The sequence below is a fragment of the Acinonyx jubatus genome, chromosome C1 (assembly GCF_027475565.1).
Source record: "Acinonyx jubatus isolate Ajub_Pintada_27869175 chromosome C1, VMU_Ajub_asm_v1.0, whole genome shotgun sequence".
Taxonomy (NCBI): Eukaryota; Metazoa; Chordata; class Mammalia; order Carnivora; family Felidae; genus Acinonyx; species Acinonyx jubatus.
The window spans coordinates 183,083,705-183,104,675 of record NC_069381.1 but is presented as its reverse complement, the minus strand read 5'-3'; the positions used below and the strand labels follow the sequence as shown (position 1 = coordinate 183,104,675).

Sequence of the window (20,971 nt, the reverse complement as noted above, 5' to 3'; positions counted from 1 at the left end):
GAGAAACTGTAGTTCCCATCTAGAAGATCAACTACATTTGGCTTCTCACAGTCTGGTGATCAAACTCTCTAGGCTATCCCTGATCTGACACTACAATCCCCACCCACCAGCATGTCAGACCCAGATGTCAAGATGCCTGAAGATGGGGAGGAGAGGAGAAAGTGGAAAATCAGTTTGCAGGACAGACATGGAGCTAGAGACAAATAAAGGATTTAAATGAAGGGCTTGAGTGCAGGAGAAAGAGAATAATGAAGTGGTGCCTGCCATTAATTCTGATGAAAATTAGGAGAGTATGATTGTGTTTATCTGGAGAAATGAAAGAGAAGAGCAGTAAAAACCAGAAGTTTAGACTCACACGTTATCTTTTCAGTGCTCTGGTGTGCTATAGAATCTTATCTGACAAGGGATGATCCAAATGTCTAAAACTGATTCTTTTCTGCCTCCTTTATGATAACCAAAGTGCAGTGCAAGAATATTAGTGCACTGGTGTCTGGCTTCCTCTCTACAATGACATCCAAAATGCTGTCACCAAGAGACTTCCTATTTACCAAATTCAATTGGCGTTGTTCATTCCTTATCTATGGCCTCCTCTGACACCACCTTCTTTTGGAGAAGGCTCAGCTCCTCTGTGCCATCATTCAGAGTTCTCATCCAAGCTCTCCGATCACCTCCTACCCATCTCACACTGGACACATCTTCCCTCTCCTGCTTCTGATGGTTGGTGTCCCCAGTGTTCTGGGCTCAGTCTTTTCACTTTTCAGTTTATAATCTATTTCTAGACTCCTCTCTCATGCAAGGTTTTTGTTAGCTCTCTGTATCCCAACTCCAGTATCTATATTTTCAGCTCATACCTTGTTCCTTGGCTGTAGACTTCTAGATCCTAAATCTATATTATATGTCCTACAAATAGCTCCAACCCCACGAGTTCAAAATGAGAACTCGCCAACAACTTTGAAAGTCTTTGGAGTACAGGGCTGTCTCATGCATTTTCTTATAGCTTCAGTACATGGAAGTATTCAGTAAATGTTGTCAAATGACAACATGGCTGGATATTTTCAACAAACACATTTAAATGTCATTAATGTATGTATGTATGTATGTATGTATGTATGTATGTATTTATAAATATGGAATGCTTCACGAATTTGCTTCACATCCTTGTGCAGGGGCCATATTGGTCTTCTTTGTATCTTTCCAACTTTAGTATATATGCTGTGAAGCAAGCAGTAAATATTTATTTATTTAACATGTTACTAAAATGTAATTGACATACAAAAAATTGCACACATTTAAATTGTACAATTTGATGTTTTGCCGTATGTACACTTATTGAATGTTCACTGCAACCAAGACAGGGAGCATAGTCATACCCCCAGAAATTCCCTCTTTGTGCCCCTTTGTGATCCATCCCTCATGTCCTCCCTGCCTCCCACCCCCCACTGCCAGGCAACCACTGATCCAATTTCTGTCACTATAGCCTAGTTCCCATTTTCTATAATTTTATATAAATGAACTCATATATTATGCACTCTCTTTTGGAGACTGGCTCCTTTTATTCATCATAATTATTTTAATTACTCATATTACTTCATGTATCAATAGTACATTCATTTTTATTGCTGAATGGTATTTTATTATATCCGTATACCACAATTTGTTTATTCATTCATCTATTGATGGACCTTTCTTTGTGTTGTTTCCAGTTTTTAGCAATTACAAATAAAGTTGCTATGAACATTTGTGGAAAAGTCTTTGTGTGGACATATGCTTTCCTCTCGAATAAATGAATAAGAACAGAATGACTAGATTATATGGTAGGTATATATTTAACTTTATAAGAAATTGCCAAACTTTCCCCAAAGTTTTGTACTATTTTGCATTCCCATTAGGGGTCTGTTCTAATTCCTCTACATCCTCAACAACATTGATGTGGTCAATAGTTTTAATTTTAGGCATTCTAACGGATGCAAAGTGGTGTCTTACTGTGGTTTTAATTTGCATTTTCCTATTGACTAATACTGTTGAACATCTTTTCATGTGCTTACCTACCATTCCTATATCTTCTTTGGTGAAGTGTCTATTAATTTTCTTTGTCCATTCTTAAAATGTGTTATTTTGAGAGCTATTTTTATAGTTGACCCTTGAGCAACGTTGGGGTTAAGGGCAATAACTCCCCCACATAGCTGAAAATCTGCTTAGAACTTTTGACTCCCCCAAAACTTAACTACTAATAGCCTACTGTTAACTGGAAGCCTTACCAATAACATAATCAGTCAATTTAACACATATTTTGTATAAGTATAATATAAGCTAGAGAAAAGAAAATATTATTAAGAAAATATTAAGGAAGGGAAATACATTATAGTATGATATTGTATTTATAAAAAAAAGTCCATATATAAAGTAGGCCACGGTAGTTCAAATTCATGTTGTCCAAGGATCAACTGTATATTCTGAATACATTTTTTTTACCAGATATATATGAGTTGCAAATATTATTTCCCAGTCTATGGCTTGTCTGTTCACACTTTTAACTGTCTTTTGAAGAACAGAAGTTTTTAATTTTAGTGAGGTTCAAATTATTCTTTTATAGATTGTGCTTTTGATATAATTTCCAAGAAATCTTTGCCTAACCAAAGGTCACAAATATTTTCTCCTCTATTTTCTTCCAGAAATTGTATAATTTTAGCTTTTAGGTCTATGATCCATTTTGAGTTAATTTTCATATATGCTGGAAGGTATGGATTCAAGTTCATTGTGATGTAAGAGGGTATTTAATTTGTTGAAACACATATAAATTTAAACAAATTATAAGAGAGCCTTTTCTTGTGAATCAGTGGACATTTTTACTTTAAAATTCTGTAATCAAGGACAATATGCTAACAGCTCAAACTAACTGTATGCCTAATTTTTAAAAACATATTCTTTATTGTCTTTTCAAGGTGTCTTATTAACTTTTTTATTTGTATAGTAAAGGAATAAATCAACATTGTTTGTATCTTGTGTTCCATTGGCTTATTACCAAGTGTGAGTTCTATAAGTCTGCTTTGATTTAGATAGCTCATGGGCCTTGCAGGTAGGAGAGAAATAATAGGAAACAGGGTCGGTATGAAATGGGGATGAATATATCTAATTGGTACCTCATTAAAATGCTAAAAACCCTTAACTTCCATATTAGAGAAACTCCAGAGTTATTGCATGAAGCATCTTTTCTGTGTGGATTTTGACCCATGCAACAATTGAATACTTTAACAGTGTGTGTATGTCCGTGTGTTTTAGTAGGAGGCAGGAAGAAGATGGCTGATTATAGATGTTACTTCAGTTCAGTAGAGAGACAAGTCCTGGGATAGACCCATCTTTCCCCTTGGGTGTGGCTTACCAGAGCTTAATAAAATATATCTGAAATATTTGAAATGGTCTTTGAAGTCCTAAAGCCAAATGCCAGGGCTCAATAAGTCACTGGAAGAGGTATGTATATCTTTGGGTTGCCATTTAGGCTAGGTGGTGGACATATGTGGATAGGTGTGTTGCTTTCAGCATCCATTCTCCACTTACCTCATTCTTCATAGCCCCCATATCTTTAGTAAGTCAGATCGTTTTATAAAAGCTGATCCCACTTCTAACTTCAGGTGTAAAGCATTGATATGTTAGCTTTATGAATGCCCCTGGCCCTTGAGATTTGTTCATGGATGGGAATGTGACATGAGTTGACTCAATGAGAGTGAATCTCAAGACTTGTACAGAAACTATCAGAAGTTTTTTCTCTACCCCTCTAAGCACTTGATAATAAAATGGTAAGAGCTGAGAGGATAGGTTCTGTCTGAAACCTAGAAATGAAGCCAACACTGTAGATGGCAGAAGGAATAGACAATGAGAAAAGTCCTTGGTGATATAATTGGGTGGCTAGATCAAACTTCACTTGACTACTTCAAGACTGCTCAACTGTGAAGGCAGTAAGTTTCCTTTTTCTTTTATGCCTGTCACTGAATGAAAGGTAAGATACAATTGGGTATATTAAGTTTGCAAGGAACTGAGATCTGTTAGGGTTTCTTCAGGTTTATTGGGATATAGCACGAAACCCTAGCAGGCCTCTCGAAAAATTGAAAATTGGTTCAAGAAACAGTTGAGATTTAGCAAATCTGGTTTTTGAAAAAATCTTCTCAGAAGTTAGAATCTAACTCTATTCAAGTGCTCTATTATACTAGTGATTTAGCTGCTTTCTGCTACAAATACTACCAGTTACCTGACTCTGTCTCACATTCAAATTTTAGTTCAGTCAGTCAGTTACAATTTCAAAATCTCTGTCAAACATCACTGGCAAATGTACAGATACCTGGCTTAATCAACCCAAGATGGAGTGTTAAAAAGCATGGCAACGAGGGGGTAAGGGAATCTTCCACAGTAAGCTGTGGGTATGGAAGTTATGCTGAGCTTTCTCAGAAAGGAGTCTGTTAGGCACCATGAATGTGCTGTCCAAGACTATGCTTTCTGGAATCCCTAAACTTATGATGGGTAGTGTGAGAGCTGAAGGAGCTGGGAAGCTGAGAGTTGGCAGAGATCTGATCATGTGTCTATGGGGACTTCTGGAATGGTCCTGTTGGCAAGTCCTGTGTAATCATATAATAAAAATGTTAAAATGTGATTTTGACAAAAATCATATGGGAATGTAAACGCCAAGGTGATGAGGGTGGGCCCCCTATAGTGTCTCCTATGACTGTATCAACAAGCTTCCCTGCCCTTGGCTTCTGGCTGGATCAGTTAAAAGGGAGCCCTAGTGAAAGATACGAGAGATGGAAGAGAGTCATGGTAGGCTGTTTTTTTCCCTGGCTCTTATGCTATGGGATTGCCCCAAGCTGTCTATGTTTCTTGACTGAAGGTCACTGATCTGCATTCTGGAGATCACAACTCCTCAATTCACTCTCATTGAGTCAACTCATGTCACATTCCCATCCGTGAACAAATCTCAAGAGCCAGGGGCATTAATAAAGCTAACATATCAATGCTTTACACCTGAAGTTAGAAGTGGGCTCAGCTTTTATAAAAGGTGACTTTTTCCACGTGATTCTCTCCTTCTATGTTCCAGTAACCTCTTCTTGCCCTCTGCTGTTACCAGCTCTGGTCCGGCACTATCTCTTTTGGTTTCCCTATATCTTGATCACATCCTTATAAATAGTCCCCTTCTAAATAAATCTCAGTTTTTACCTACTTTGTGGCTTGTCTATTCTTTTTTCCTAACAGTGACTTTTGCTAGCAGAAGTTTTTGTTCTTGGTGAAGTAGAATTTATCATTTTTCATAATCCATGATTGCTTTTGTATCCTGCCTAAAAAATATGTTGCCTATCCCCAAGTCATGAAACTGTTTTCCTAGGTTCTCTTCTAAAAGCACTATGATTTTGATTTTTATTATGGATTTGGCAGATCCATGGCAAATTAATAGTTGTGTACAGTGTGAGCTAGGGTTCAATTTTTTTTCCATATGGATAATCCACTTATTTCAATGCCATCTGTTGAAAGACTCCTATCACCATTGAATTATTTTCATTCATAGGGTTGGACTTATGTCTATCATTTTGTTATTCATTTTCTGTTTGTACTGCTGTTGATTTGTTCCTCTGTTTATCCTTTTATGCCTTCTTCTGGATCAACTGAATATATTTTAGAATTTCTATTTAATCTATCTATTGGCTGTTTAGCTATACCTGTTCCCATTATATGTTTCAACTAATTCCTACAGGAATTATAATATCTATCCTTAATGTTCTATGGCCTTTTAGAATTATTCTTTACTATTTTATATAAAATTACCCAGCTGTTTACCATTTCCAGTGTTCTTTATTCCTTCCTGAAGATTCATATTTCCATCTAGTATCATTTTGTACAGCCTGAAGAATGTTCTTTGTAATTCTTGTAGTACTGGACTTCTGATGATGAATCCTTTTAGTTTCTTTTTCTTAAATCTGAAAATGTTTCTATTTCATCTTCATTCTTCAAGGATATTTTCACTGGATGTAATTTTTTTTTCTTTCAGCACCACCTTAAATATGTCACTGCACTGTATTCTAGCCTTTGTTGTTTCAGATATGAAGTTAACAATAACCAAGAGGAAATGCATTTTTCTCAGACTGCTTTCAAGACTTGTTTCTTTATTTTTGTTTTTTAGCAGTTTGATTATCATGTGCTAGGTAAGGGCTTTTTCATATTGATTTTGCTAGGGGTTTCCTGAGCTGCAGCAATCTGTCAATTTATGAATTTTACCAAATTTGGAAAAATTTTGACCATGATTTCTTTCAGTGTTCTTTTCTGCTTCATTCTCTACCATTCTCCTGGTACTGTAATTATAAATTTGTTAGATGTTTTGATATGTTTTGATATTGTCTTTCAGGTCTCTGAGTTTCTGTCCATTAATTTTTCCTTTCCTTTCCTTTCCTTTCCTTTCCTTTCCTTTCCTACCTCTTTCCTTCCTTCCTTTCTTCCTTCCTTCCTTCCTTTCTTCCTTCCTTCCTTTCTTCCTTCCTTCCTTCCTTCCTTCCTTCCTTCCTTCCTTCCTTCCTTCCTTCCTTCCTTGTCTATTCTTTAGAGAGAGTAATTCTATTGAGTTCACTGATTCTTTCCTCTGTCATTTCCATTCTGCTCCATCCAGTGAATGCTTTATTTCAAGTATTTTACTTTTCAGTTTTAGAATTTCTATTGTTTGACTTTTTTTATACTTTTTATTTTTCTCCTGAGAAAAATTTTAATTTTTAATTTTTCCTGAGATTTTTTATCTTGCATGTATTTTGAGCAATTTCTTCTACCTCATTGACCATCCTTTAATAGCTGCTTTAATACTCTTGTCTCAGGGTGCCTGGGTGGCTCAGTGGGTTAAGCATCTGACTCCTGATTTCAGCTCAGTTCATGATCTCAGGGTCATGAGATCAAGTCTGGCAATGGGCTCTGAGCTGGGTGTGGAGACTGCTTAAAATTCTCTCTCTCTCTGTCTCCCTCTGCCCCTCCCCCTGCTCATGTGCACTCTCTCCCTCTCTCTAAAAAATGCTCTTGTCTCCTAATTTTAATATCTGAATAATTTGGGGTTTGATATGCATTGAATGTTGTTTCTCTTGAGTCTGGGTCACAATTTCCTGGTTTTTATTTGTTGGGTATTTCAAACTATATCTCAGGCAATGTGATTATTATTATTATGTGGAGCCTGGATTGTATTAAATTTCTCTGAAGAAATTTTTTGTTTTATCTCAGTTGATAAATATAGATAGATTCTATTGCCCTGAAAAATCCATTAGACAAAGAGTTGCAAGTGTTTCAGTTAGAAGCCATTGAGTAGCATGCATGGCAGTAGGCAGTGCCAAGATGCCAAGGTGATTTGGGTGCGGTTCCCATGGTGTACTGGTATTAGTCAGGATTCTCCAATTTATCTCAATTTTGGTTGCTTTATCAGGCAATTGACTTGCTTAGGTTCATACTTCAAACCCTGTTTCTTAGGTGGGCACTCAAATCTCAGTTCAGTTCTCTTATCATTATCTAGACTTGAGGGGTCCAGCAGAGATTTGTGAAGAGTTATTTGGAGCTCTAAGTACTTTCTGGGAGAATTCTCTCCGTTTCTTACAGCTGTATTTCCTCACACGACGTCTTCCAGTTCTCCAAGACGGAATAACTGGTTTCCTTTCAGAGTTCTAGCTCCTCTGCATGATGCCAACTGCAGCTTATCCCTGAGCTAAAAGTCACAAAAACGGGAAATTCACCTTAGTTCATCCTCTTCTTCCAAACTTCTACTTCTTTCCAAAATCTACCTTCTTTCTTTCACTCTCTTAGACTTGAGATTATTCTCTTATTGTATTATTCCTGGACTTCGTAGTTATCATCTGCGGTCTGAGAGGAGTTTTGTTCAGCTATTTCTAGAAGCTGAACCACTTAATTCTGTGAATGCTTGGAGTGTGTTCTTTCCTAGGACTGGCAGTTTCTGGGTTCATGCTACAATAAATGGGCCACTGTGAAATTCACCTACCTAATAATGTTTTGCATATTCTATCTTGATCTTCTTAGTTGTTTTCTCTCAAAAGCTGTTCAAGTTTTCTGTTATCATTGAGTAGAGATATTTTCATTCTCCAAGGGGTACTTCCCAGTTTGTATTGTTATGGGCATCCTATTTATGGCTTTAAGAGAATGCTATTCATTACTTCTTACATCTGAATTCTCTCAAAGGATGCTATTCTACTTTGCTCCCTGAAATCTTGGGTCTTTTCTCTTTTACATTTCTTTTGAGCATTATTTGCCTTTCAAGGACTAGCAATGACTAAAGCAAACTACACTGTTTTATCCTCCCATATTTATAAGTGGTTAGACTCAGACTCAGGCACATCTTCCCTTCTATACTGTGTAGATGAAATCCGTGTAGATTTTTTTCCCTTTATATCTTTCTGGCCTGATTACTAAGGTCCCATTTCTTCCAAGAAAATCTCTTTCTTCTTCCAGCTTAATCAACCAGTATTTATTTATTTTTGTTCTCCCCTGCTGCTCCTATTCTGGAAGTAAGTCAGAAGCATATCTAATATCTTTTATTTTCATAAAAGAAATACATGTATATATATCAAATAATCAAATAATATTGCAAAGTTTTAACAAACACCAGCTGTTCCTTGCCTACCTAGCTCTCTACAAGATCTCCTCCCCAGAGGCAATACTTTCAGCTGTTTTATCTGTTTCTTCTGGCATTGTTCTCAATGTTTCTAAATAATATGCTTAGACTATTACAGACTGTTATTTATTGATTCTTTCACACTGTATGTACTACTGTTGTAGCTTGGGTGCACCCAGAGCCAACCCTGAATCAAGGACTTGAATAAAACAGTTTGCTTAGGAGGTAGTCCTTAGAAGTGTAAGTAGGACTACGGGGAAATGAGAGAGGGAAGGGAAGAAAGCCTCATAAAGAGCGTGTTTCAAGCATATTGCCACTGTGGACAGCTGCAGTGTCCTGCGGTCCTATGGATGAAGTCTGAGAGGTAGTGTAGAATGTGCCTTGGATTATCCCTGAGAAGTAAGGGACAACCAACTCCTGTCAGTCAGTGGTTGAGGGTGCTTTCAGGATCCACTCTCTGTCTGGCACTTTCAGCTGCCCTGTGTACCGGTCAAGTAGATTCTATTGCCCTGAAAAATCCATTAGACAGAGTTGCAAGTGTTTCAGTTAGAAGCCACTGAGTAGCATGCATGGCAGTAGGCAGTGCCAAGATGCCAAGATGATTTGGGTGGGGTTCCCATGGTATACTGGTATTAGTCACGATTCTCCAGAGAAGCATAATCAATAGGACTGGCATTAGGAGTATCACCTGAGAATTTGTTAAAATGCAGATTCTCAAGTCCCACCCAGATGTACCGAATCAGAATCTTTGGGGTTTGGGTCTGAGATTCTGTGTTTTAACAAGTTCTCTAGGTAATTCTTATGCGGGTTAAAGTTTGGGAAGCACTGGCCTATAATTTATAGAATCTCTTGACTGGCTAAGCTAACAGGAGTTGAACATAGGTGAGAAAGAACAAAGGTAAATAAGTGCATATGTCTGATGCCCCTAATTAAACCTCTTGGAAAATGGAGCCAAACAGGGAGTTCAAAATCAGTTAGGGACCATTCTTATCTTGGCCTGCTTTTAACATCAATATCATCTAGAACAAGAGAATGGTAATAATGTTGGAGAACTTCCTGAGCTGTTGTGCAAATCAAACCAGAAGGTAAATGTGATGGTTCCTTGCTCCCAAATGTCAATAACTGTTTCTAATAACATGACTCTTTTAAGTCACTGGAGTCCAATTTATTAAATTTCCACTTTAGTGAACTGCAATAGCATGTGGCCATTCCCCCCAAATGCTAACTTTAAATCAGTAAAAATGCCACTGTCATTGCTACTGTAGATTTTAATATTTGAAAATATTTATTAGTTTCTTAGCCATGTTTTTCTATTTATACATAGTTAAAGAATGCGTTCTTACACTATACTTTCTACAAGTTGCTCTTAGAAGGGGCAGACTTTTGTTTTGTTCTTTCTCTACAAGGATGGAATTTTTGTAACCTTTTCTCTTGGTGACTATTCATTGCCAATCAGGATAAAAGAGCTTTGCCCTTCCAATAATTTCTATTTTATGATAACATGCTTGGACAATTTCAGTACACTTTAGAGGTACGAATGGGTCTATTTAAGTGCTATTATTTTTTTTAATTGCTATTTTTTGCTGCAGACTCATTAACAATTCAAAACTTGAATTAGAAGTAACCTAAAAATGTCTTACTTTATGTCAATGAAGTCTATTAGATACAAACGATACCCATTTTTGCAACACTCAATGAAGAACATATCATACCTAATGAAAATCTGTTCTCAGACTTCCTAGAAAATAAACTGAGCCAAGGGGACTAAATAAAAATGTAATTTTAATATTACATGAACATGACAGAATAGGAGAAATAGAAGGGTCAAAATGCTGAACCTGTTTTTAAATAATCAAGGTTATCCTGGAAGATTTTACTTTAATTATACATCAGAGAGGATGTTTTTAGAGAACTCAAATAAATACTCATTATTCAACTTGAACTTAAGTAGGCATTGAAAAAATCTTCATAAATTCAGTAAAGTCATCAGACTTCTGCTAAATCCTAGAAGTTCATTTATACTTTTTTTTGGTTTTACTATAATATTTTTGTCTATAATTAAATGAGAGTATATACATATGAAAGTACCTGGCATATGAGTTAGCATATATACACATAATCAATGTTAGTGTCCTCTCTTTCCCTGTTATAGCATAAACCTAAAGAGACTTAACTAAATTTCTGGTCAGACATTTATCTAGGCTTTCTCTGGCCATTTTTAACACAGCAAGTAAATATACTTAGAAAATGAAATTAAAACTCTGGGGAAAATTAGAGCTATAGGAAGATTTCTAAGTGTGAGTAAGTGCTTAAAATAATATATAATCACACTCATTAATAGTAAACATTTTAACTTGAGTGTAGTTGTGTGTATGTTGTTTATGCTTGTGTTTTTAACTACTATTTTCAGGCATTACAAATTCACACATGGAATCCAATTCAGAGGGAAGCTAGGAACCTCACATGACAGATGATCAAGTCTAAAGGAATTCATATTTAAAATCAAAGTAAAAGAACTTCTTTAACTATTTTTAGGTCATTGGCAAGAACTCTCAACCAAAAGAATATTATTGAAATGACTAATTATGAATTATGAACACTTTGCTTCTTACAATTAAAATTTTTAGACCCATACAAAAGACTCAATTGTATAAAATCAAGTTAAAAATCAAAGTTATTAATATGCACAACAGATGTTACATATTAATGTCATTGGATTTTTGGGTGTGTTTGTGTGTGAACATGTTAATGACACAGATGGACCATAGAATGTTGAACTTATTCTAAGTTTGGAAATTCAGGGCCAATTTTATCCCATTCCAAATTGAAATTAGGGCTCTCAAAGATTCCAGACTTGAATACAGGAAATGAAAGTCCCTGAAATGCCCACAGAATAGGTACCAGATGGAGACCAGGGTTACCCAGTATTTGGGCAAGGCAGTACAGAAGATTATATCCAAGTAAATGACAAAATGAAAGTAACCAAACCATTCAGTACATGCTGTGGCTCATCATGCAGCCAAATGCACCAATAGTGTCTCTTCTGTGTTTGATCAGAGGTTGGTGTCTTCGGTAGGGCCATACGGGACTTTAGATCAATCCAGTTTGATCTTTTTATTGAACAAATGAGGCTCAGGAAGATTAAGTGACTAGGTCAAATCACAAAGGCAGTAAGTGGAAGAACAGAGTCTTGAATTCCGTTCTCTCAATTCACAGCCCAGTGTTTTCCCCCTTATTTCCTAAGGCCTATCTCTATTATTACCAGCATCACAGACATTCCCTGAATGCTGAAGGCAAAACTTGGCTCTGCCTTTGGGGGTGCAAATAGGGAGGGAATGCAGTCCTGCCCTGACTCTGCTTGAGGGTCAGACTGGTACAAATAGGAAGTTCTAAGGAATCCTTGGAATGAAGGAACATACACCTTCAAGGGTAAGTATGGGTTACATGATGATGCACCTGGAAAAGCAGGCTGGAGCTACATTGTGGGGCTCTCAACTGCTAGGATACTGAATTTGGAATTTATTTGACCTGCCAATGGGCGTTCCTCCTGGTGTCTGGCAGTGTAGGTATTAATGTCTATGTGTTATATGGATGAATAAGCTGTTGATAGTTTGTGAGTGGTTTCTGAGACATGTTCTTATCAGAGATGCACTTCAAATTATATTAGACTTTCAGTGAGAATTTGAGGCTCAAGGAGGCAGGCAGTTGGGAGAATAGATCTAATCACAAAGATGAGAGAATACAGTGAGTTGTAAAATTTTAACATATGTATCCATAGATTTTTAATAGACTTATTGATATATAATTAGACTTTTAAAAATTATTTTTTAAATGTTTGTTTATTTTTGAGAGACAGAGAGAGAGAGGGAGCAGGGAGGTAGGGGGCAGAAAAAGAAGGAGACATAGAATCCGAAGCAGTCTCCAGGTTCTGAGCTGGCACAGAGCCTGATGCTGGGCTCAAACCAGGAACCACGAGATCATGACCTGAGCTGAAGTCGGAGGCTTAACCGACTGAGCCACCCAGGTGACCTTATAATTAGACTTTTTAATAAAAGGATTGCTTATGGATCAATCTCACATGTATAATGTTTGTTTGTTTGTTTGTTTGTTTGGTGGCTTTAAACAACAGAAATTTATTCTCTCACAATTTTCGAGGCCAGAAATCAGAAATCAGTTTCACAGAGTCAAATCAAGTGCACACTCTTGGTTGGCGGGGGAGGGGCAAGGTGGGACTGTGTCTGTTCCTCGAGTCTTCCAGCTTCTGGTGGCTCCCAGCTTTCCCTAGCCTAAAGTTGTACCACTTCATAATCTTCAAGGCCAAAATCAAACCTCTTTCTGCTTTTTTTCACATGGCCTCCTCCTTTGACCATGGAATCTCCTTCTGCCTCCCTGTTATAAAGGCACTTGTGATTAGATTTAGGGCTCACAGAGATTATCTAAGATAATCTTTCTGTCTCAAGATTTTTAACATAGGGGAGCCTGGGTGGCTCAGCTGGTTGAGTGTCTGACTTCAGCTCAAGTCATGATCTCATGGTTTGTGAGTTCTAGCCCCCACATCAGGCTCAGTGCTGACAGCTCAGAGCCTGGAGCCTGCTTCGGATTTTGTGTCTCCCTCTCTCTCTGCCCCTCCCCCACTTGTGCTCTGTCTCTTTCTGTCTTTCAAAAATAAATAAATGCAAAAAAAATTTTTTAATAAAAAATAAAAAAGATTTTTAACACAATCACATCCGCAAAGACCCTTTTCCAAGTAAGGTAACAATTACAGGTTTGAAATTAAGAACTGATTATCTTTAGGTGTCATTATTCAGTCTATTTTACCATAGGGTATTCTCTTCTGTAAAACACTATATAACCACTAGAACAGTACTGCCAATGAATTTTTCTATAGTAACAGATATGTTCTGTATGTGTTGTCTAGTACAGTAGCTTCTAGCTGCATGTGACTACTGTATGTGTTGTCTAGTACAGTAGCTTCTAGCTGCATGTGACTACTGAGCATTTGAAGTCACATATATAATGTTAAGCAAAAGAAACCAGACCCCAAAAAAGTGTATCAGTTCAGGTCCTCTAGGAGCAGATTCCACATGGAATTGAAGTTCCAAGAGATGTAATATGCTAAATAAAGGAGAGAGAGTGGAAATAGACAGGGAGAGCTGTCATACCACAGTGTAGTCTGAGACCTGTGAGAGAAAAAGGGGAAGGAAGGAGGATAGGTAAGAAGACTCTCGGAAAATAGGGCAGCTAAGCTGATGGGGATAACCTAGAGCAAAGATTGCCTATTAGTGGGTCCAGCACTGAGCAGAAATAGCTTGATTCTGGTACCTCCACTATGCTCAATCATTGGCTGGGTGCAGCCTAGGGAGAACATGGTCTTGGTATAAATTCTGCAATGGATCTTGATGGTGCAATAGGTAGAGGCAGTCAGCTCACTGCAGTCCTCATCGCAAATTCTTTCCTCAAGGGAGATCTGAATGGCACATATCTGTGGTTGCTACGATACTATTTGCTCCTATTTACATAAAGTTAAACAACAGACAAGTCAAGATAGTGGTAGTATTTTTCTCTATTAGGTAATGTTAACATCAAAAGATGAAATGAAAGAAAAATAATATTGAAGAGTTTAATGTAGTAGAAAATAGCAAAGAGTTTGAGGCAAAAATCAAGTAATTACTTCAAATATAATAAAAAATGAAACAATTGGTCCAGTCTCTTTTCAGGGCTTAGAATTGGGCTGAAATGGACCAGTGTGGACTAGGGCAGTCCATGCAGACTGGCATGAATCTGGTAGAATCTGGCAAATCTGATCAAGCCTTTCAGTTGGTGGTGGGGGGAGGGGTAGGTAGAGTGGGGAGAGGGACCTATGAACAGAGGCCAGTGGTGGTGGGTGGGGAACAAACATTACCATAAAGAATGACTAGGCAAGGTGTGAAGTCCCAGAGGACAGAATGGCATCAGCACCTAGAGAACCAAGTTGGGCATGAGAACAAAGATTATTTTGTGGTCTACTCTTGGCATTTAAGTATTTAATACACACCTTGTCAACTACCAAAGAGAAAAATGTCAATATGTACACTTGGGCATCAGCTCAATTATGAGACTGGACATCAGGCCCAGACAGATAGTTTTCTGGTCCAAGGCTGGCTATCAGGTAAATGGATAAACCTCCTGACCCATTGATTCTATTGACCCTCTGCTCATCACTGATTATATCTCTGGTAAAAGGAGCAAACACATAACAAACAATTGTTTCTGTGCATAAGGAAAAAATGACTGCCTTGTAAAAGAGATTAAGCTTGAGTAAAGTTGAAAAGGTGGTTTACGTGTGGTGTGAAAATATTCATAGATTGTATGTGACTCCAAGCAAAAAATATGATTCAGGAGAAAAGCAGGATGCTATAAAGCATTTCCATATTCTCAATTTTAGGGACTTGACGGTGTTGCAGGTCATCCCCTTGGCAATTTTAAGAATCTGTAGGGTATATTTTTCGGCAGGGATGGTGTCTTTATCATCTTTGGACCCTTGGCACACCAACGGATTTTTCTATAAAGCCTTGTTGAATGCTTAAAAATATGAATGAACAAAGAGATCTCTGTCATCAGTCTGGTCTTGGTGAACAAAATGTATATGAATGTATATGAATATCAGAGGTCATCTGGAAAACCCAGACCTATTAGAGACTGATTAGGACCCCTCTCTTCCCAAGAGCTGGGTAAGCAACTCAGAGAGAGCAACCTTGATTTTCATTTAGAAATAGTGCCACTTCATCTGAGGCCCTTGGGGCCATACTTGGGTCAAACTTGTTAGAGCCCACTGGTGGGGGCCTGACCAAAGAAGAGAAATTCATGCGAGGGCTTCTCTTCAGAAAAAGAAATTTCTTGTGCTCATCTTTAAGTAAATTGCTGATTTTCACTATTAATCTTAAGTTCCTTATATTTGTTCAGCTCTTTATTTCAAATCTCTTTTGCCCATATTATTTCTTTAGCTCATCATACCAGTCATGATGTCTGTAGAATGGATTCAGTTTACTCCATAATTTAAAATGGAAGAAAACGTGTTGTATTATGCAGTGTTCTCCAGAAAAATAGAACCAATTAGACACACACACACACACACACACACACACACACACACACTCACTGAGAAACAGATTAACTTTAAGGAATTTGCTCACATAATTATGGAGACTGGAAGACTGGCAAGTCTTAGCAGACTGGAGACCCAGGGATGAGTCAATGTTGCAGTTAATCTGAAAGCCAGCTGTCTGCTGCAGAATTCTCTCTTGCTTGGAGGAGGTCAGTAATTTTGTTCTATTCTCGCCTTCAACTGATTAGATGGGGCCCACCTACACTATGAAGGCAATCTGCTTTATACTAAGTTCAGTGATCCAAAACACCCTCACAGAAACATCCAGAATAGCATTTGCCCACATAGCTTGGCACTGTGCCTCAGCCAAGCAGACACATAAGATTAACCATCACCAGGGTCCTAGAGTCTGGGAATTACTCAAGCCTATGGAGTTAGTCACAAGATGTTTTCTAAAATTCTGGTCTCTGACATTTACGCCTCATGAGAGACTTACTGAGCACTAGAATTAGATGATAGTTTTTCATAAATTCTGATGTGGGGAGTAAGAATGGAAAGGAGCTAGCTGGTGGTCAGAACTGTCAGTTATTCAGCAGATGCTGAAAGAAAGAATCAGACCCCAGCTAGTTAGGAACATGAGAAACCAAAATCCTTCTTAAATGTTATGTGTAACTATGTAAAATCACAAATTCATAAACAAACTCAAAATAAGAGAAAAGAAATGAAACCATCTGCCTAAATTTAGAAAGACACCTGTAGAGATGTTCAAGTTTAGATCTGGGAGATCTGGGCGGAGAATTTAATTACGTCTAGTACAGATGTAAATAACCACAGCCTAGGGTAGGTTGGGGCTGGTGAGGAGCTAAGCTCAACTGGGAGGCTATTCTATTCAGGGAAGTTTGATCTCTGCTGAGGGGCAGACTTAGGCTTTCAGACTTCCAAACAAGCCAAGAAAGCAGGAAATCAAGTAGCATACAGTTCTTTCTTCTTCTTTTTTTAACGTTTATTCATTTTTGAGAGAGAGAGAGAGAGAGCACAGCGGGGGAGGGACAGAGAGAGAGGGAGACAGAGGATCTGTGCTGAGAGCACAGAGCCTGATGCGGGCTCGAACTCATGAACCGCGAGATCAGGACCCGAGCCAAAGTCAGGCTCTTAACCGACTGAGTCACCCAGGCGCTCCTGTAGTTCTTTCCCACTCTCATATGGTTCCCCACCCTTCCTCATCTTGGCAGGGGCTTCTGTGTCCCACACAGCTCGGCCAAAGCAACTCCTCATCATGATAAGTATGTGATCCATGGCAAAAATTCATATTCAAAACCCATAAATCCATGAATTGATGATTCTGGAGGTTTTCCTGTCACAATGCTGGACAGTACATTCTCATGCATTGCAGTCTCTCCTATGACCTGTGATAACGGAGAATACAATTTGTATGAATATTTGAAGACCTCAGATAATCCCCAAACCTAATTTTAAGTTAAAAGCTTTTAAGTTTTTAACTTCTTGCCTCATGAAACAGCTGTTCGTTCCGTCAATTCTTCCTCTAGCCTTCTTTTGCAAATCCTGATGGAGGTGAAACGGCACGCACAAACGTTTGCCCTGTTTCTTACATACTAAAAGTGTTGCTGAAAAGTTGTATGTAAATTGTGCATTTTAAATGCACCTCAAGTAAGGAAACTTTCAGTTTAAAATTAACCTGAGGCAAAGGAAAGAGTCCTTTGATTTTGCATATTTGTGTCCTAATTTAGCTGCCTTATGGTTTTGTTTTTTTACAAATTGTATTTGCCTAAAGAAGATGGTATTAGTGGAAAGATGGGCAAGAAATACAAACGACTGAGCACCTACTCAGTGCCAGGTAATATTCTGGACATGGCACAGAGGACTCAGGGAAGATGCCTCTGCTTTCCTGGAAGTATCTTGTAGGCCCAACACCAATGCTAGGGATAGGCATTCTATTCTAATGAAAGGCAAACTTCAGTATTTAGCATAGTTCTGGAATAGTAAACGTGTGACTGCTTAAAACCGAACAATGAATCACGTTTCATTTCCCTGCCTGAACAAGAGAAGCAACTCTTTGTCCTGCCTTTCCTTCATGCTCAGCAGATGCTGGCTCCCCCAAAGATAAAGCGTTCTTTGTGTGCTGTGCCCTCAGCTTCGCTGGGTATTGGATGGCAGTTTCTGTACGCAGATGCTGAAAAATCTTTCTGAGGGTGTTTACATAGTAGTTGTCTCTTGAGCACATGTTTATTTTTAGTGGTAAATTATCAGAGCTTGTGAGGCTGAAACCTCAGCTACTTTTTGCCTGTTTCAGTAGCTGAATTCCAGACCAGTACACCATAGACCACATATCAGCCATGAGGTTAGTTTCCAGACCTCACCTTCCCATCATGCCAGGTCACTGAAATTGATTAATGACTTAGCAATTTAACAATGGTCAGTGAGGGCCCGCAAAATGCTTATTTTCAGATTATTCATAGTCAGAAGTCTATTTATTCAGCACTAAGAAGAATGAGCTAAAATATTTCTCTTTGTGGAGATAGAAACCTTAGATCAGCGATCTCAATTCATTACTCAGCATCTGCAGAGAGTCAGAGCAAAGAAGAAGGGTCAAGTCCCAATACCTGATGGCAAACTGTTCAAATTTCTAATAGGGAGGTGAAGGCTGGCTTTGATACTTAGGATTCCAAGATGCTGCTTTCAGTGACATCCTTGGTACTGACAGACAATAGCAGAAATTGCTCTAAATTCTTCCGGAAGATACCTGGGAAACACAGTGAATTCATACCCAAGATAGCTGTTTTTATGGGCACAGCAAATGAAGAATGGGGCATCTGCACATGGCCCTCTAATTTGTGCCTCATAACCTCAGATATTTAAGGATGTGGCTCCATTAACTGCTAGGTTTAAGGGTATTACAGACTTTTTTTCTTTTTTAAGTCAGGACTCTTGGTTCCAAGCAACAGGTACTCAACCTAACTTCTTATACTTTAAATCTAACTTCTCATTCGGCTTCTTCAGCTGGATCAACTGACAACAAACAAACTGAAAAAATGGATGCATACAAGATGTTTTGCTTATGGGTGTATGGGTTTGTTTCATAAAACTGAAAGTCTAAGTAATATAACCAAGAGCTCAAATGATGTCATCAGAGTCCTGTGACTCATTCCATGTCTTGGCACTGCTCTGCCTTTGGTTGGCTTTATTTCACCTGCACACTTTATTTTGCTCCACATAGTGGGCAAATTTTACATAGTCCATGGTTAGAAATCACAGTGGAAAAATAGTTTCTTCTACTGGTGTCCATATATCAATTTCAAAAGTGGATTCTTATTGGCTCTATTTGGAACACATGTACACCTCTGGACCAATCACCATGCTTTGAGGGACATGACTGTATAATCTGAGAAGTCATGTGCCCACTCCAATGGCCAGTGGAGGAAGGCTGTGTGATTAATAGCTCCATGGGGATCTCACCATGAATGAAAGGAATAGATTCTCCAAGGAAGGGATGGTGACACATAAAAAGAAAGCCCACTACGACATATGAGTGGTCCATACAACTCTGATAGGCTTAAAAATAAATAAGAGTTTACCATCTGCTCCTCCTTTCCACTCATGCTCTTCCTCTGCCATTCAGGGTGGTCTTTGATACTATATGGAATGTATGGATTTGGCACAGGTCCAAGAAAGTCCTGTATTATGTACTAATCTACACCTAATAAACCTTAGGTTATTGCTGCCTTCATTAAGGTAATTTCTTCCATTAGGATAGCATGCCATTCAGTGATGTTTGATATCCAAGAATGGAGACAGGGGCACCTGGGTGGCTCAGTCCATTAAGCATCTGACTTGGGTTTGGGTCATGATCTCACGGCTCATGGGTTTGAGCCCCACTTGGGGCTCTGTGCTGACAGCTTGGAGCCTGTAGCCTGCTTCTGATTCTGTGTCTCCCTCTCTTTCTGCCCACTCCCTCCCCCACTTGTGCTCTGTCTCTCTCTATCTCTCAAAAATAAAAAACATTTGAAAAAAAAGGATGGGAAGAAATATGCGCTTCTTAGAATGTAGAACTTGGTTTCATTTATCTCTATTTCTGCTATAACACTGATCACAGTGCCTAGCACCTGGGGGCCTTAAATCATTGCTTGCTAAATTTAATCAAGTAGGCCAACCTAACATGTCATTTGGGGGTTTGGTGGGTAGCTAAAGAATCTACATCCTCTGAGAATTTCTAGCTTCCCTCAACTCTTCCATACTGAAAATTTTACCTTTTTTTTCCCCAAAAGGATTCTCTTTAGCTAAAGACCTTAGAGGAGCCCAGGCAGGTAACATATGAGATCAGCATAGTGTAATAATGGCTGAGGTTTTAGAGTTAGGCCTGGTTTAAAAATGTCCAATGTTCTGGAAAACAATATGGGGTTCCTCAAAAAAATAAAATATAAAACTACCACATGATCCAGAAATTTCATTTGTGGGTATTTATCCGGAAAAAATTTGAAAGGATATATGTACCCCCATGTTCACTGTAGGATTATTTACAATAGCTGAGACATGGAAACAACCTAAATGTCCACTAATGAATCAATGTATAAAGGAAATATGGTATATATACACAATGGGATATTATTTAGCCATAAAAAGAATGAAATCTTGCCATTTATGACAACATGGATGTACCCCAAGGGCGTTACGCTAAATGAAATAAATCAGACAAAGAAAGACAAATACTGTATGACCTCACATATATGTAGAATCTAAAAAAAAAAACAAAAACGAAAAAACAAAACAGAACAAAACAAAAAAACCCCAGAGGCTTCAAAAGCCCAAGCTCATAGAGAACAGACTGATGGTTGCCAGAGGTGAGGAGTGGGGATGGAAGAAAACGGTGAAGAGGTCAAAAAGGCACAAATTTCCAGTTATAAAATAAATAAGTCATGGGAATATAATGTACAATATGGTGACTATAGTTAGTAATTCTGTATTACATATTTGAAAGTTGCTAGGAGAGTAGATCTTAAAAGTTCTCATCACAGGAAAAAGTTTTTGTATCTGTGTGGTGATGGGTGCTAACTAGACATATTGTGGTGATCATTTTGCAATATATACAAATATTGAATCATTACTTTGTACACATGAAACCAATATGTCATTTATATCTCAATAAAAAAATTCCAATGTTTAATGAAATTACCAATAATTTGGGTTAACTTGGGCAAATTATTCAACCTCTTGGCTTCTCAGTTTCCCTTGGTATTCTCCTC

The 20,971-nt window shown here is 38.1% G+C and overlaps 1 non-coding gene across 1 annotated transcript; it reads right to left on the bottom strand.

Annotated features, from left to right (window-relative positions):
* Positions 1-1,121: 1,121 nt before the first annotated feature.
* On the bottom strand, positions 1,122-1,227 carry LOC113598328 (U6 spliceosomal RNA). The gene has a single exon (XR_003419004.1). It is a non-coding gene; the product is annotated as a U6 spliceosomal RNA (small nuclear RNA).
* Positions 1,228-20,971: the final 19,744 nt, after the last annotated feature.